Consider the following 17,964-nt stretch of genomic DNA (forward strand, 5'->3'; position numbering starts at 1 on the left):
AACTCACGAACTACTCTAATATTCACCAATAATTAGTATTCCATATTCGTCAAACAACTACGCGAACATTATTAATAGTGCTTTGCAGGCAAAGTCACCGGATGGCACTAGATGTTACGATTTAACACAACGTACATTAGCATCGAACAATTACTGTTCTAACTATATCACAATCACCGAATTAAATATCACGATTAAGAAACTACCTACCTATCTCAAATAATAAAGATTAGCTAAGCTATAATCTGATACTTAATTAATTTAACGCGAGAGAGAATTTTGAACAATGACAAATGCGTGCGTGTCAAAGTCCAACTCTGACAACTAAAATAAAGATGGCTACCTTCCGTAGAGTAAAGCTCATACGTTTCTTTTCACGGTGTCTACAGACAGTAAGAACTCTTTCAATATCGACCCTCCAATATATATATATATATATATATATTGGATATATATATTTACTAGCTGATGCCCGCGATTTCGTCCGCGTGGAATTAGGTTTTAAAAAATCCCGTGGGACCTCTATGATTTTCCGGGATAAAAAGTAGCCTATGTCACTCTCCAGGTCTTTATTTATACCCATGCAAAAAATCACGTCAATCCGTTGCACCTGCACCGTTGCGAAGTGATTGAAGGACAAACCAACAAACAAACAAACACACTTTCGCATTTATACTGATATATATGACACCCGTCACTTCGTCCACGTGGATTGAGGTTTTCAAAATCCTGTATGTAAAACTCAGATTTTTCGGGATACGAGTAGCCCATATCGGATTTCGGAATGCGATCTATCTCTTTCCCTTTCGTCAAAATCAATGGAGAGTTTGAAAATCCCGTGGGATCTCTGTAACTTTTATGTAAGTATCTGACATACTAAATTTCTTTCGGATATGCCGTAAAAAAGTTACTTTACAGACATAATAGTTTGGTGCAGAGATAGTTTGCAACCCGGGACAGACTGTTTACTTTTATCCTGGAAAATAAAAGAGTTTCCATTAGGTTTTAAGAAATCTAAATCCACGCAACTGAACTCGTCATTATCCATACTAATCCATACTAATCCATACTAATATTATAAATGTTAAAGTATGTCTGTCTGTCTATCTGTCTGTCGGCTACCTTTTCACGGCTCAACCGTTCAACAGATTTTGACGAAATTAGGTACAAAGATGGCTTGCTTCCCGGGGAAGGACATGACCCTTTTTTATCCCGGAAAATTTGAAGAGTTCCCATAGGATTTTTTAAAACCTAAATCCACGCGGTCGAAGTCGCGGGCATCATCAAGTTTACTTAATACATAATAATTATAATTTCAGACGCCAAGGGCGCTTTGTTGACATCTTTAATATTATGCACCTATGAGATTAGCTCCTCTAGAGTTATTTGACTCGAGGGTTGGCGACATGAATATTCTATCTGATACTTACTTTGACTTTGAAGTTTGATTGAGGCCGAGTGGAGAATGTTCCGCGGCGTTTGATATTAATTTGACCTTTTGGATTCCTCACCTTGGAAATTAGCCTCATGAATTCAAAATCAAGCGTCTCTACCTATTTAATTTCCCCTGACTGAATTTTAAGCAGGGCATGTGCCCTGCACACTTTTTTGTGATATTTTGTGATAATAGTTGTGTTGTTATTGCATTTTGTTTAAACCAAAATACAGTACGCGACAGAAAGTAATGTACATCGGCCTTTAGAATGACATTTCGGCTTTGTAGAGCGTTGTCTCTGTCACTCATACCTATATGACGTTTTGTCGGTCTCTACGACAGGAACAACGCTCTACAAATCTGCTATCTCCTTCTAAATAGCAAATGCAAATTTCATTTAAACATTCCACAAAAGGAAACCTGCACACTTGCGAGTTTTCTATAAATTCTCAAGGTAAAGTCTACCAATCCGCATTTGGCCAGTGTGGTTGACTATAATCCAACCCTTCTCATTCTGAGAGAAAACCCGTCCTCAGTAGTGAGTTGGAGATGCGTTGATGATGATGATGATAATAGTGGCCCCGTAAGAAAACTCAGCGGGCGATGGAGAGAGCTATGTGCGGAGTTTCTCTACGTGATCAAATCGCAGAAATGAGGAGATCCGTAGGAGAACTAGAGTAACCGACATAGCTCAACGGGTTGCGAAGCTGAAGTGGCAATGGGCAGGGCACATAGTTCGTACAACCGATAGACTTTGGGGTCCCAAGGTGCTGGAATGGCGACCTCGCATCAGAAAACGCAGCGTTGGAGGACCTCCCAGTTACCACTAGGCGAACGGACAAAATCAGGTGAGTCGCAGGGAGCCGCTGGATTCAGGCGGCGCAAGACCGTGGTGTGTGGAAGTTGCTACTAAGGGCCGGTTGTTTCAACAAACTTTGACGGACACGTAACCTTTAAATATGGCGCTAACGAACGTAAGTAAAGAAAAAGCGTTGATTCAGCATCTATTAGCGCTAACGTTCGTTAAAAAGTTACGTTTACGTTAACCAGTGCTGGCGCCATTGGTGATCGTCAAATCAGTTCGTAACTTCATACTTCCTACATACGGAATATTTTATTTACTAATTATAATGGAGTCAATTTAATTCAAAGCTTTTAATGGTAGTTTTTTTGAAGATGAAAGAGAATTTGTAAGAAAGAAAAAGTGTATAAAATGCGAAGTAGCAATATTATTAAACTATGTATATAATTTAATATACTTAAAATGAAATAAAAAAGGATACGGAAAAGTAAATTAATTTTTAGAGTTAGTTTCGCAACCAAAATAACAATGACGAACAGTTTTTTGTACAATGAAGCAACGCACGTAAATTAACAGATGTTAAAGTTCGTCTACGTCTGTTAAATTTTAACGAACGTATCTTACGAAGACCAATGGTTTGAAACAACCGGCCCTAAGAGACCTATGCCAGCAGTGACGTCTATCAGTTGCTGATGGTGATGATGATGATGATGATGACCGAATTTTGGCTATGGTAGCCAATGTCAACGGATTCAACTACGCTGAATCTAAATATTATACAAACTAAAAACTGATTGACTGACTGACTGATTTATTAACGCACAGCTCAAACTACTGGACGGATCGGACTAAAATTTGGCAAGCAGATAGCCATTATGACGTCGACATCCGGTAAGAAAGTAGTATTTTAGAAAATTCAACCCCTAAGGGGGTAAAATAGGGGTTTGAAATTTGTGTAGTCCACACGGACGAAGTCGCGGGAATAAGCTAGTTCCTCCATATTATGCAATTTTGTTGCATCATAGCCCCGATATTTAAGGCTATAAAATTCATACACGTAGACGTGTGCCGTACATAGTGGACTAAGAGCTAGAGCGTGCCAGACCTTCGTTATTTAATAAAAGCTGAAAGTTTATCTGCGTATTGTCCCCCACACAGGGAGGAACGATCAGCGATTATGTAGTTTAGATCATGGTGGCTTTAGTGTACGCTCTTAAATTTAAAATTTTAAAGGGTGTTTGTCAGGGAATTGCTACGATACTAAGTGTCTGGCAATACATAACGGGATTTATTTTTTAAATAGAGATAGCGAGCAAGCGAGCAGGCGGGTCACCTGATGTTAAGTGATTACCGCCGCCCATGAACATTTGCAACACCAGAGGAACTGCCGATGCGTTGCCGGCCTTTTAGGAATTTGTTGGTCCGCCCCTTGAATAACCCCATGTTGTAATCTAGTGGGAACACGATTTCTAATACTGTTCCGAAGAACATTTATTATAAAAAATCTAAATATATAAAATTCAAAGTCCTGACTGACTGACTGACATAGATATCAACGCACAGCCTAAACCGCTGGTCCTAATAACATGAAATTTGGAGGGTCTATTCTTTGTGAAGAGTAGGTATCCTCTAAGAAAGGATTTTTCGAAATTCCACCCCAAAGTGGGTTAAATGGGGGATGGAAGTTTGTATGAAAGTCGGTCATTTTTCAAGTTATTTGCATGAAAATTGGTATTTGGGTTTTAGGTCACAAATGAAGAAATACGTGTTTCAGGATTTTAGGAAAATTCACCCATAAGAGTGGTAAAATAGGGGCTGTAAGTTTTTATGGGAAAGTTTTAATTATTGATATTATAATTGACTTGTAATTTGGAAAGTAGGTTTTTTCTTGAGGTTAGGTGTCAGCTAAAAACGACTATGAGAAAAATCCCCCCCCCCCCTAAAGGAGTGAAATGGGGGTTGGAAGGTTATATGTGTTATTCGGTGCTGTTCAGAGTGCGTGTCCTGATGTTATAATGTTTGTTTCTGAAAAAAAATGCCATTTGTTTCCTGTAGGCCACGCGGGCGAAGCCGCGGGCAGAAGCTAGTAGACTTTATAAGTACTTTGACGTAAGATTTTTTACACCTGTTACCTGCTATCTCCCAAAGCCACCATGATGCAAACTTCATAGTCGCCGATCGTTCCTCCCTGTGTTGGGGACAATACGCAGATAAACTTTCATCTTTTATAAAATAACGAAGGTCCGGTACGCGCTGGCTCTCTGTCTATAAGCCCGTTGAGTGCACTCCTTGACAATGCATCGGTCCACGCGGTGCGTTTATTGCATTTTTGAGCACCCAATATCCGGCCACATGTGCTACTTTTCGCATTTGCCACTCAAATATAAACCTTATCGTTTGTGCCATAAGGTTCTATTGAGTGTAGTTCATAAGCGACATGGTATTTCGTTACAAGTTGCCAAACATACCAAAATATTTGATGTCTACGGTGTAACAACATTGTTTAAGTTTGCTGGAACGATACTGGAACACTGAAAGAATATTTTTAATCTAAGTAAGAGTACTTTTTAGGGTTCCGTAGTAAACAAGGAACCCTTATAGATTCGCCATGTCCGTCCGTCTGTCCGTCCGCCCGTCCGTCATTGGTTAATCAGAGACTATTAGTGATAGAAATCTGTAATTTGGCATGAGTATAAATATTCATCACGCCGACAAAGTGGTAGTAGCTCCCCTACATGTAAAGTGGGGATGAATTTTTTTTTTCTCTCGTCTACCCCATAGTGAGGGGTATAGTTGAATAGGTCTTTTAAAAATACTGTGGGTGTGGGAACATCATTTTTCGATTTCTAGATCCGTTGGTAAAATATGATGTTTTAAAGTGCTAATTTTTATTAGGTCCTCCCGCCTAACAAACAATAACAAATTCCTGAAAGGCTAGCAACGCATTGGTGGTTTCTCTAGTACTGCAAATGTTCATGGGCGGTGTTAATCACTTAACATCAGGTGACCGCCTGCTCGTTTGCTCGCCATTTTTATTTCAAATTACATAAACACTAAAAATTGAAAAATAATTTAATTTATTACCGAATATATTATGTATACAAGAGTTAATATAGTTCCATAATAATATTTTTTGGTGCCGGTGCCAATTAGCTTTAGCTGCGCGAATCGTCTAGACTCTAGACTTCATATTTTTATGGGACTCCACAATGGCACCTCATTGGCACCGACCCCAAAAAATATTATTATGGAACTATATTAACTCTTGTATACATAATATATTCGGTAATAAATTAAATTATTTTTCAATTTTTAGTGTTTATGTAACGAAGTCGGTTTTTATTTTTTTTGTAAAAAAAATTTATTTCACAATTTTTAGTGGCCCCATGGAATTATGCTATGACTGGTTAAAAATCTACTGTTTACTAAGCTATTACACTGATCGCGAGCAATTTACTCTTATCCGTTGAGGAGTTCCAGTATCTATCTTCGAAGATGTTCATCAGATCTTCACCAAATTGAAATGGGACCAACTTTGAAGTATACCCTTTCAAACAAAAAAAGAATTTTCAAAATCGGTCCAGGCGTTTTTGAGTAATCGGGGAACATACATAAAAAAAAAAAAAATTCGATTCGATTCCGACGAATTGAGAACCTCCTCCTTTTTTTGAAGTCGGTTAAAAAAGCTCAGTCACTCAGCAGGCTGTGGAGAGAGCTAGGGTTGAGTTTCTATTGATCAATATCGGTAACTATTAATATTAGTTAGAGGCAAACACAAAACATGTATACAGAACCCCTCTTGCCGTTGATGAGGGACATGACGCGATACACTATCAGTGTCCCGACACTTGACACTCGATGAGACAGCGTGTCGTGTTGCGTTGAGAGTGAATAATTACTGTCGGAAAACTGACGTCATACTGGGAAGCGTATGTTTGGTGGGTTTCGTAAATTAATAATTTCTTTTATTCCAATACAAGCTAGCCCTTGACTGCGATCTTATCTGGTGGTTAGTGATGATGCTGTCTAAGAGTTGTGTTGGGAGGCTTTGGCCGTGGCTAGTTACCACCCTACCGGCAAAACCGTGTCTTGTAAACCCCAAACCCCTTTGGTTTCTACACGGCATCGTACTGGAACACTAAATCGCTTGGCGGCACGGTTTTGCCGGTAGATAGATATTTTACTAAAAATAGGTTTAAGTTACTTGTAATTACTAACCAATATGATCCATTTGTTAGTCAAAAAAAAAAGCATTAATTTATTTTTTAATATGGAGAACTCTCAGGCAATCAGGTTTCCTCACGATGTTTTCCTTCACCGTTAAATCAAGTGATATTTAATTAGATACTTAAAACGCACATAAATCCGAAAAGTAGCACTTATTTTTAGAATCTCTTTCGCCTAGATCTAGATGTAACTGCCCTAGTTTCCATCCATTGACGTCTTCAAACTGGAAAACTGATGTGACATTAGGATTCAGCACATTTACAAACCGAACGGGGCGCTTGACGTGTTCCGTATGTTAATACGACGCTCCCAGTTCATACATACATACATGACAGCGATAATGTATGCGGAATGCCGAGCCAAGTGGGAGATAACTAGGTAATACCTCTATACGGGGATACAGTATATTATGGGTTTTCAAACTGTCTTTAAGCTTGCTTGCTCTATCTCTATTTTTTGACGACCTCCTTGGCGCAGTTGTAAGCGCTGATCTTGTTAGTGGGAGGTCCCGGGTTCGATTCGGTTTGGAATTTAATAATTTCCAAATTTCTAATCTGGACTGGTAGGAGGCATCGGCCGTGGCTATCTACTACCCTACCGGCAAAGCCGTATACCGCCAAGCGATTTAGCGTTCCGGTACGAGGCTGTGTAGAAACCAAAGAGGCATGGGTTTAATAAAAACTGCCATACCCCTACCAGGTTAGCCCGCTTCCATCTTAGACTGCATCATCACTTACCACCAGGTGAGATTGCAGTAAAAGGCTACCTTGTATCTGAAAAAAAAACTACTCTACTCTATTCCACACATTTTGTTTCTCAGAAAATAAATAACGTCTGGTGGTCCTAGGATCTTGTTCTATTAGAAGTAAATGAGCAGCAAAGCTCGCGGCACTAAGCAGCTACATTGGTGGGTAATTTCCCCCAGGTATCAGCAAATTGACTTATGGAATTGGTACGACTTCGGAATTTTAACAACTCACACAGACAACATCAAGCGAGTCGCTCAGGCAGCCGCTGGATTCAAGCGACGCGTGTGGAACTCCCTACAAGAGATCTACATCCAGCAGAGGACGTCTATCGGTTAACGACGATGATGATGATGATTAGTTATGCACACAATATGCATTTGGCGATGTAGTTCTTTGTGACCAATTTTTGTCCTTGGAGCACAATAGTGCCTCATCTGCGCAAGGCATCAGGAGGACATTAAAATGTCTTTGAAATGAGTAGCAAAGCTCGCGACACTCAGCAGCTACATTGGTGGGTAATTTCCCCCAGGTATCAGCAAATTGACTTATGGAATTGATACGACTTCAAATTTTAACACCTCACACAGACAACATCAAGCGAGTCGCTCAGGCAGCCGCTGGATTCAAGCGACGCGTGTGGAAGTCCCTACAAGAGATCTACATCCAGCAGAGGACGTCTATCGGTTAACGAGGATGATGATGATGATGATGATGATTAGTTATGCACACAATATGCATTTGGCGATGTAGTTCTTTGTGACCAATTTTTGTCCTTGGAGCACAATAGTGCCTCATCTGCGCAAGGCATCAGGAGGACATTAAAATGTCTTTGAAATGAGTAGCAAAGCTCGCGACACTAAGCAGCTACATTGGTGGGTAATTTCCCCCAGGTATCAGCAAATTAACTTATGAAATTGGTACGATTTCGGAATTTTAACAACTTACATAGACAACATCAAGCGAGTCGCTCAGGCAGCCGCTGGATTCAAGCGACGCGTGTGGAAGCCCCTACAAGAGATCTACATTCAGCAGTGGACGTCTATCGGTTAACGAGGATGATGATGATGATGATGATGATTAGTTATGCACACAATATGCATTTGGCGATGTAGTTCTTTGTGACCAATTTTTGTCCTTGGAGCACAATAGTGCCTCATCTGCGCAAGGCATCAGGAGGACATTAAAATGTCTTTGAAATGAGTAGCAAAGCTCGCGACACTAAGCAGCTACATTGGTGGGTAATTTCCCCCAGGTATCAGCAAATTAACTTATGAAATTGGTACGATTTCGGAATTTTAACAACTTACATAGACAACATCAAGCGAGTCGCTCAGGCAGCCGCTGGATTCAAGCGACGCGTGTGGAAGCCCCTACAAGAGATCTACATCCAGCAGTGGACGTCTATCGGTTAACGAGGATGATGATGATGATGATGATGATTAGTTATGCACACAATATGCATTTGGCGATGTAGTTCTTTGTGACCAATTTTTGTCCTTGGAGCACAATAGTGCCTCATCTGCGCAAGGCATCAGGAGGACATTAAAATGTCTTTGAAATGAGTAGCAAAGCTCGCGACACTAAGCAGCTACATTGGTGGGTAATTTCCCCCAGGTATTAACAAATTGACTTATGGAATTGGTGCGACTTCGGAATTTTAACAACTCACACAGACAACATCAAGCGAGTCGCTCAGGCAGCCGCTGGATTCAAGCGACGCGTGTGGAACCCCCTACAAGAGATCTACATCCAGCAGTAGACGTCTATCGGTTAACGAGGATGATGATGATGATGATGATTAGTTATGCACACAATATGCATTTGGCGATGTAGTTCTTTGTGACCAATTTTTGTCCTTGGAGCACAATAGTGCCTCATCTGCGCAAGGCATCAGGAGGACATTAAAATGTCTTTGAAATGAGTAGCAAAGCTCGCGACACTAAGCAGCTACATTGGTGGGTAATTTCCCCCAGGTATCAGCAAATTAACTTATGAAATTGGTACGATTTCGGAATTTTAACAACTTACATAGACAACATCAAGCGAGTCGCTCAGGCAGCCGCTGGATTCAAGCGACGCGTGTGGAAGCCCCTACAAGAGATCTACATTCAGCAGTGGACGTCTATCGGTTAACGAGGATGATGATGATGATGATGATGATTAGTTATGCACACAATATGCATTTGGCGATGTAGTTCTTTGTGACCAATTTTTGTCCTTGGAGCACAATAGTGCCTCATCTGCGCAAGGCATCAGGAGGACATTAAAATGTCTTTGAAATGAGTAGCAAAGCTCGCGACACTAAGCAGCTACATTGGTGGGTAATTTCCCCCAGGTATTAACAAATTGACTTATGGAATTGGTGCGACTTCGGAATTTTAACAACTCACACAGACAACATCAAGCGAGTCGCTCAGGCAGCCGCTGGATTCAAGCGACGCGTGTGGAACCCCCTACAAGAGATCTACATCCAGCAGTAGACGTCTATCGGTTAACGAGGATGATGATGATGATGATGATTAGTTATGCACACAATATGCATTTGGCGATGTAGTTCTTTGTGACCAATTTTTGTCCTTGGAGCACAATAGTGCCTCATCTGCGCAAGGCATCAGGAGGACATTAAAATGTCTTTGAAATGAGTAGCAAAGCTCGCGACACTAAGCAGCTACATTGGTGGGTAATTTCCCCCAGGTATCAGCAAATTAACTTATGAAATTGGTACGATTTCGGAATTTTAACAACTTACATAGACAACATCAAGCGAGTCGCTCAGGCAGCCGCTGGATTCAAGCGACGCGTGTGGAAGCCCCTACAAGAGATCTACATTCAGCAGTGGACGTCTATCGGTTAACGAGGATGATGATGATGATGATGATGATTAGTTATGCACACAATATGCATTTGGCGATGTAGTTCTTTGTGACCAATTTTTGTCCTTGGAGCACAATAGTGCCTCATCTGCGCAAGGCATCAGGAGGACATTAAAATGTCTTTGAAATGAGTAGCAAAGCTCGCGACACTAAGCAGCTACATTGGTGGGTAATTTCCCCCAGGTATCAGCAAATTAACTTATGAAATTGGTACGATTTCGGAATTTTAACAACTTACATAGACAACATCAAGCGAGTCGCTCAGGCAGCCGCTGGATTCAAGCGACGCGTGTGGAAGCCCCTACAAGAGATCTACATTCAGCAGTGGACGTCTATCGGTTAACGAGGATGATGATGATGATGATGATGATTAGTTATGCACACAATATGCATTTGGCGATGTAGTTCTTTGTGACCAATTTTTGTCCTTGGAGCACAATAGTGCCTCATCTGCGCAAGGCATCAGGAGGACATTAAAATGTCTTTGAAATGAGTAGCAAAGCTCGCGACACTAAGCAGCTACATTGGTGGGTAATTTCCCCCAGGTATCAGCAAATTAACTTATGAAATTGGTACGATTTCGGAATTTTAACAACTTACATAGACAACATCAAGCGAGTCGCTCAGGCAGCCGCTGGATTCAAGCGACGCGTGTGGAAGCCCCTACAAGAGATCTACATTCAGCAGTGGACGTCTATCGGTTAACGAGGATGATGATGATGATGATGATGATTAGTTATGCACACAATATGCATTTGGCGATGTAGTTCTTTGTGACCAATTTTTGTCCTTGGAGCACAATAGTGCCTCATCTGCGCAAGGCATCAGGAGGACATTAAAATGTCTTTGAAATGAGTAGCAAAGCTCGCGACACTAAGCAGCTACATTGGTGGGTAATTTCCCCCAGGTATTAACAAATTGACTTATGGAATTGGTGCGACTTCGGAATTTTAACAACTCACACAGACAACATCAAGCGAGTCGCTCAGGCAGCCGCTGGATTCAAGCGACGCGTGTGGAACCCCCTACAAGAGATCTACATCCAGCAGTAGACGTCTATCGGTTAACGAGGATGATGATGATGATGATGATTAGTTATGCACACAATATGCATTTGGCGATGTAGTTCTTTGTGACCAATTTTTGTCCTTGGAGCACAATAGTGCCTCATCTGCGCAAGGCATCAGGAGGACATTAAAATGTCTTTGAAATGAGTAGCAAAGCTCGCGACACTAAGCAGCTACATTGGTGGGTAATTTCCCCCAGGTATCAGCAAATTAACTTATGAAATTGGTACGATTTCGGAATTTTAACAACTTACATAGACAACATCAAGCGAGTCGCTCAGGCAGCCGCTGGATTCAAGCGACGCGTGTGGAAGCCCCTACAAGAGATCTACATTCAGCAGTGGACGTCTATCGGTTAACGAGGATGATGATGATGATGATGATGATTAGTTATGCACACAATATGCATTTGGCGATGTAGTTCTTTGTGACCAATTTTTGTCCTTGGAGCACAATAGTGCCTCATCTGCGCAAGGCATCAGGAGGACATTAAAATGTCTTTGAAATGAGTAGCAAAGCTCGCGACACTAAGCAGCTACATTGGTGGGTAATTTCCCCCAGGTATCAGCAAATTAACTTATGAAATTGGTACGATTTCGGAATTTTAACAACTTACATAGACAACATCAAGCGAGTCGCTCAGGCAGCCGCTGGATTCAAGCGACGCGTGTGGAAGCCCCTACAAGAGATCTACATTCAGCAGTGGACGTCTATCGGTTAACGAGGATGATGATGATGATGATGATGATTAGTTATGCACACAATATGCATTTGGCGATGTAGTTCTTTGTGACCAATTTTTGTCCTTGGAGCACAATAGTGCCTCATCTGCGCAAGGCATCAGGAGGACATTAAAATGTCTTTGAAATGAGTAGCAAAGCTCGCGACACTAAGCAGCTACATTGGTGGGTAATTTCCCCCAGGTATTAACAAATTGACTTATGGAATTGGTGCGACTTCGGAATTTTAACAACTCACACAGACAACATCAAGCGAGTCGCTCAGGCAGCCGCTGGATTCAAGCGACGCGTGTGGAACCCCCTACAAGAGATCTACATCCAGCAGTAGACGTCTATCGGTTAACGAGGATGATGATGATGATGATGATTAGTTATGCACACAATATGCATTTGGCGATGTAGTTCTTTGTGACCAATTTTTGTCCTTGGAGCACAATAGTGCCTCATCTGCGCAAGGCATCAGGAGGACATTAAAATGTCTTTGAAATGAGTAGCAAAGCTCGCGACACTAAGCAGCTACATTGGTGGGTAATTTCCCCCAGGTATCAGCAAATTAACTTATGAAATTGGTACGATTTCGGAATTTTAACAACTTACATAGACAACATCAAGCGAGTCGCTCAGGCAGCCGCTGGATTCAAGCGACGCGTGTGGAAGCCCCTACAAGAGATCTACATTCAGCAGTGGACGTCTATCGGTTAACGAGGATGATGATGATGATGATGATGATTAGTTATGCACACAATATGCATTTGGCGATGTAGTTCTTTGTGACCAATTTTTGTCCTTGGAGCACAATAGTGCCTCATCTGCGCAAGGCATCAGGAGGACATTAAAATGTCTTTGAAATGAGTAGCAAAGCTCGCGACACTAAGCAGCTACATTGGTGGGTAATTTCCCCCAGGTATCAGCAAATTAACTTATGAAATTGGTACGATTTCGGAATTTTAACAACTTACATAGACAACATCAAGCGAGTCGCTCAGGCAGCCGCTGGATTCAAGCGACGCGTGTGGAAGCCCCTACAAGAGATCTACATTCAGCAGTGGACGTCTATCGGTTAACGAGGATGATGATGATGATGATGATGATTAGTTATGCACACAATATGCATTTGGCGATGTAGTTCTTTGTGACCAATTTTTGTCCTTGGAGCACAATAGTGCCTCATCTGCGCAAGGCATCAGGAGGACATTAAAATGTCTTTGAAATGAGTAGCAAAGCTCGCGACACTAAGCAGCTACATTGGTGGGTAATTTCCCCCAGGTATCAGCAAATTAACTTATGAAATTGGTACGATTTCGGAATTTTAACAACTTACATAGACAACATCAAGCGAGTCGCTCAGGCAGCCGCTGGATTCAAGCGACGCGTGTGGAAGCCCCTACAAGAGATCTACATTCAGCAGTGGACGTCTATCGGTTAACGAGGATGATGATGATGATGATGATGATTAGTTATGCACACAATATGCATTTGGCGATGTAGTTCTTTGTGACCAATTTTTGTCCTTGGAGCACAATAGTGCCTCATCTGCGCAAGGCATCAGGAGGACATTAAAATGTCTTTGAAATGAGTAGCAAAGCTCGCGACACTAAGCAGCTACATTGGTGGGTAATTTCCCCCAGGTATTAACAAATTGACTTATGGAATTGGTGCGACTTCGGAATTTTAACAACTCACACAGACAACATCAAGCGAGTCGCTCAGGCAGCCGCTGGATTCAAGCGACGCGTGTGGAACCCCCTACAAGAGATCTACATCCAGCAGTAGACGTCTATCGGTTAACGAGGATGATGATGATGATGATGATTAGTTATGCACACAATATGCATTTGGCGATGTAGTTCTTTGTGACCAATTTTTGTCCTTGGAGCACAATAGTGCCTCATCTGCGCAAGGCATCAGGAGGACATTAAAATGTCTTTGAAATGAGTAGCAAAGCTCGCGACACTAAGCAGCTACATTGGTGGGTAATTTCCCCCAGGTATCAGCAAATTAACTTATGAAATTGGTACGATTTCGGAATTTTAACAACTTACATAGACAACATCAAGCGAGTCGCTCAGGCAGCCGCTGGATTCAAGCGACGCGTGTGGAAGCCCCTACAAGAGATCTACATTCAGCAGTGGACGTCTATCGGTTAACGAGGATGATGATGATGATGATGATGATTAGTTATGCACACAATATGCATTTGGCGATGTAGTTCTTTGTGACCAATTTTTGTCCTTGGAGCACAATAGTGCCTCATCTGCGCAAGGCATCAGGAGGACATTAAAATGTCTTTGAAATGAGTAGCAAAGCTCGCGACACTAAGCAGCTACATTGGTGGGTAATTTCCCCCAGGTATCAGCAAATTAACTTATGAAATTGGTACGATTTCGGAATTTTAACAACTTACATAGACAACATCAAGCGAGTCGCTCAGGCAGCCGCTGGATTCAAGCGACGCGTGTGGAAGCCCCTACAAGAGATCTACATTCAGCAGTGGACGTCTATCGGTTAACGAGGATGATGATGATGATGATGATGATTAGTTATGCACACAATATGCATTTGGCGATGTAGTTCTTTGTGACCAATTTTTGTCCTTGGAGCACAATAGTGCCTCATCTGCGCAAGGCATCAGGAGGACATTAAAATGTCTTTGAAATGAGTAGCAAAGCTCGCGACACTAAGCAGCTACATTGGTGGGTAATTTCCCCCAGGTATTAACAAATTGACTTATGGAATTGGTGCGACTTCGGAATTTTAACAACTCACACAGACAACATCAAGCGAGTCGCTCAGGCAGCCGCTGGATTCAAGCGACGCGTGTGGAACCCCCTACAAGAGATCTACATCCAGCAGTAGACGTCTATCGGTTAACGAGGATGATGATGATGATGATGATTAGTTATGCACACAATATGCATTTGGCGATGTAGTTCTTTGTGACCAATTTTTGTCCTTGGAGCACAATAGTGCCTCATCTGCGCAAGGCATCAGGAGGACATTAAAATGTCTTTGAAATGAGTAGCAAAGCTCGCGACACTAAGCAGCTACATTGGTGGGTAATTTCCCCCAGGTATCAGCAAATTAACTTATGAAATTGGTACGATTTCGGAATTTTAACAACTTACATAGACAACATCAAGCGAGTCGCTCAGGCAGCCGCTGGATTCAAGCGACGCGTGTGGAAGCCCCTACAAGAGATCTACATTCAGCAGTGGACGTCTATCGGTTAACGAGGATGATGATGATGATGATGATGATTAGTTATGCACACAATATGCATTTGGCGATGTAGTTCTTTGTGACCAATTTTTGTCCTTGGAGCACAATAGTGCCTCATCTGCGCAAGGCATCAGGAGGACATTAAAATGTCTTTGAAATGAGTAGCAAAGCTCGCGACACTAAGCAGCTACATTGGTGGGTAATTTCCCCCAGGTATCAGCAAATTAACTTATGAAATTGGTACGATTTCGGAATTTTAACAACTTACATAGACAACATCAAGCGAGTCGCTCAGGCAGCCGCTGGATTCAAGCGACGCGTGTGGAAGCCCCTACAAGAGATCTACATTCAGCAGTGGACGTCTATCGGTTAACGAGGATGATGATGATGATGATGATGATTAGTTATGCACACAATATGCATTTGGCGATGTAGTTCTTTGTGACCAATTTTTGTCCTTGGAGCACAATAGTGCCTCATCTGCGCAAGGCATCAGGAGGACATTAAAATGTCTTTGAAATGAGTAGCAAAGCTCGCGACACTAAGCAGCTACATTGGTGGGTAATTTCCCCCAGGTATCAGCAAATTAACTTATGAAATTGGTACGATTTCGGAATTTTAACAACTTACATAGACAACATCAAGCGAGTCGCTCAGGCAGCCGCTGGATTCAAGCGACGCGTGTGGAAGCCCCTACAAGAGATCTACATTCAGCAGTGGACGTCTATCGGTTAACGAGGATGATGATGATGATGATGATGATTAGTTATGCACACAATATGCATTTGGCGATGTAGTTCTTTGTGACCAATTTTTGTCCTTGGAGCACAATAGTGCCTCATCTGCGCAAGGCATCAGGAGGACATTAAAATGTCTTTGAAATGAGTAGCAAAGCTCGCGACACTAAGCAGCTACATTGGTGGGTAATTTCCCCCAGGTATCAGCAAATTAACTTATGAAATTGGTACGATTTCGGAATTTTAACAACTTACATAGACAACATCAAGCGAGTCGCTCAGGCAGCCGCTGGATTCAAGCGACGCGTGTGGAAGCCCCTACAAGAGATCTACATTCAGCAGTGGACGTCTATCGGTTAACGAGGATGATGATGATGATGATGATGATTAGTTATGCACACAATATGCATTTGGCGATGTAGTTCTTTGTGACCAATTTTTGTCCTTGGAGCACAATAGTGCCTCATCTGCGCAAGGCATCAGGAGGACATTAAAATGTCTTTGAAATGAGTAGCAAAGCTCGCGACACTAAGCAGCTACATTGGTGGGTAATTTCCCCCAGGTATCAGCAAATTAACTTATGAAATTGGTACGATTTCGGAATTTTAACAACTTACATAGACAACATCAAGCGAGTCGCTCAGGCAGCCGCTGGATTCAAGCGACGCGTGTGGAAGCCCCTACAAGAGATCTACATTCAGCAGTGGACGTCTATCGGTTAACGAGGATGATGATGATGATGATGATGATTAGTTATGCACACAATATGCATTTGGCGATGTAGTTCTTTGTGACCAATTTTTGTCCTTGGAGCACAATAGTGCCTCATCTGCGCAAGGCATCAGGAGGACATTAAAATGTCTTTGAAATGAGTAGCAAAGCTCGCGACACTAAGCAGCTACATTGGTGGGTAATTTCCCCCAGGTATCAGCAAATTGACTTATGGAATTGGTACGACTTCGGAATTTTAACAATTCGTCATTTCGAATTCGAGCCAAGGCCGAATTTTATTACTCGAGTTTATTGAGGTACCTACCTAGAGACTGAGATCTAATCGTTTGTTAACTTTAAGTGTTATTGGTTCTTTTTTAACGAAAGGTTAAATTTTATGGAAGTTATAGAGTAAAAAGTAGGGCAGTTTTTTCATTAAGCAACACGTTTTACTAACTTAATAACTAATTTAATTTACTACTGCTTACTAATCTTCTTATCCATACTATATAATATTAAAAATGCGAAAGTGTTTCTGTCTGTCTGTCTGTCTGCTAGCCTTTCACGGCCCATCCGTTCATCCGATTTTGACGAAATTTGGTACAGATATAGCTTGCATCCCGGGGAAGGACATAGGCTACTTTTTATCCCGGAAAATCAAAGAGTTCCCGAGGGATTTTTAAAAACCTAAATCAACGCGTACGAAGTCGCGGGCATCAGCTTTTTTTCATTTATTTTTTTCTCTTTATTTTGACCAAAATAATAAATGTACATTTATCCGCTTTACATCCAAAAACTCTCTAGAGTTTGTGTGAATGTTGCACATTCCTCTTATGATCTAAACTAAGCTAGAAATCGATGCAATCAAGGTGTGAGTAAAATGTAGATCGGTAGGTAATGAACGAAATGTTAAGCTAGTAATATATAAAAAAGCTGACCGACTGATCTGTCAACGCACAGTCAAACCACTGGCGGATCGGGCTGAAATTTAACATGCATATAGCTGTTATAATGCAGAAATCCACTAAGAAAGGATTTTTGAAAATTCAACCCCTGTGGGGGTAAAATAGGGGTTTGAAATTTGGTGTTCCACGCGAAAGAAGTCGCGGGAATAAGCTAGTATATAATATGTTTTGTTCCATACTTATCGATCGATGGGAAGATAGTGTTGTTCAGTAATTAAGTGGATAGCGCGAGCATCGCGTCGACGCGAGATCGCGCGATATCGCGACTGATTGTCGACGCGCACGCGATCTTTACGCGGCTTTAGCAGCTAACGGCTATCACTTACAAGGTTAAACTACCATTGAAACATTTGTTACCAGTACCCGTAGTACAAGATTTTACGTCTCACCAAACCAAACCAAATTCGAGAGTCGAAATACTTCCGCGTTACAGTAAAAT

The 17,964-nt window shown here is 41.7% G+C and overlaps 1 protein-coding gene across 1 annotated transcript in view; it reads left to right on the forward strand.

Annotated features, from left to right (window-relative positions):
* side-II (sidestep II) overlaps positions 1-17,964 on the forward strand; it is a 667,447-nt gene that overhangs the window by 63,557 nt on the left and 585,926 nt on the right. The window lies entirely within an intron of this gene.

Source organism: Maniola hyperantus, chromosome 1, assembly GCF_902806685.2.
Source record: "Maniola hyperantus chromosome 1, iAphHyp1.2, whole genome shotgun sequence".
NCBI classification, from domain to species: domain Eukaryota; kingdom Metazoa; phylum Arthropoda; class Insecta; order Lepidoptera; family Nymphalidae; genus Maniola; species Maniola hyperantus.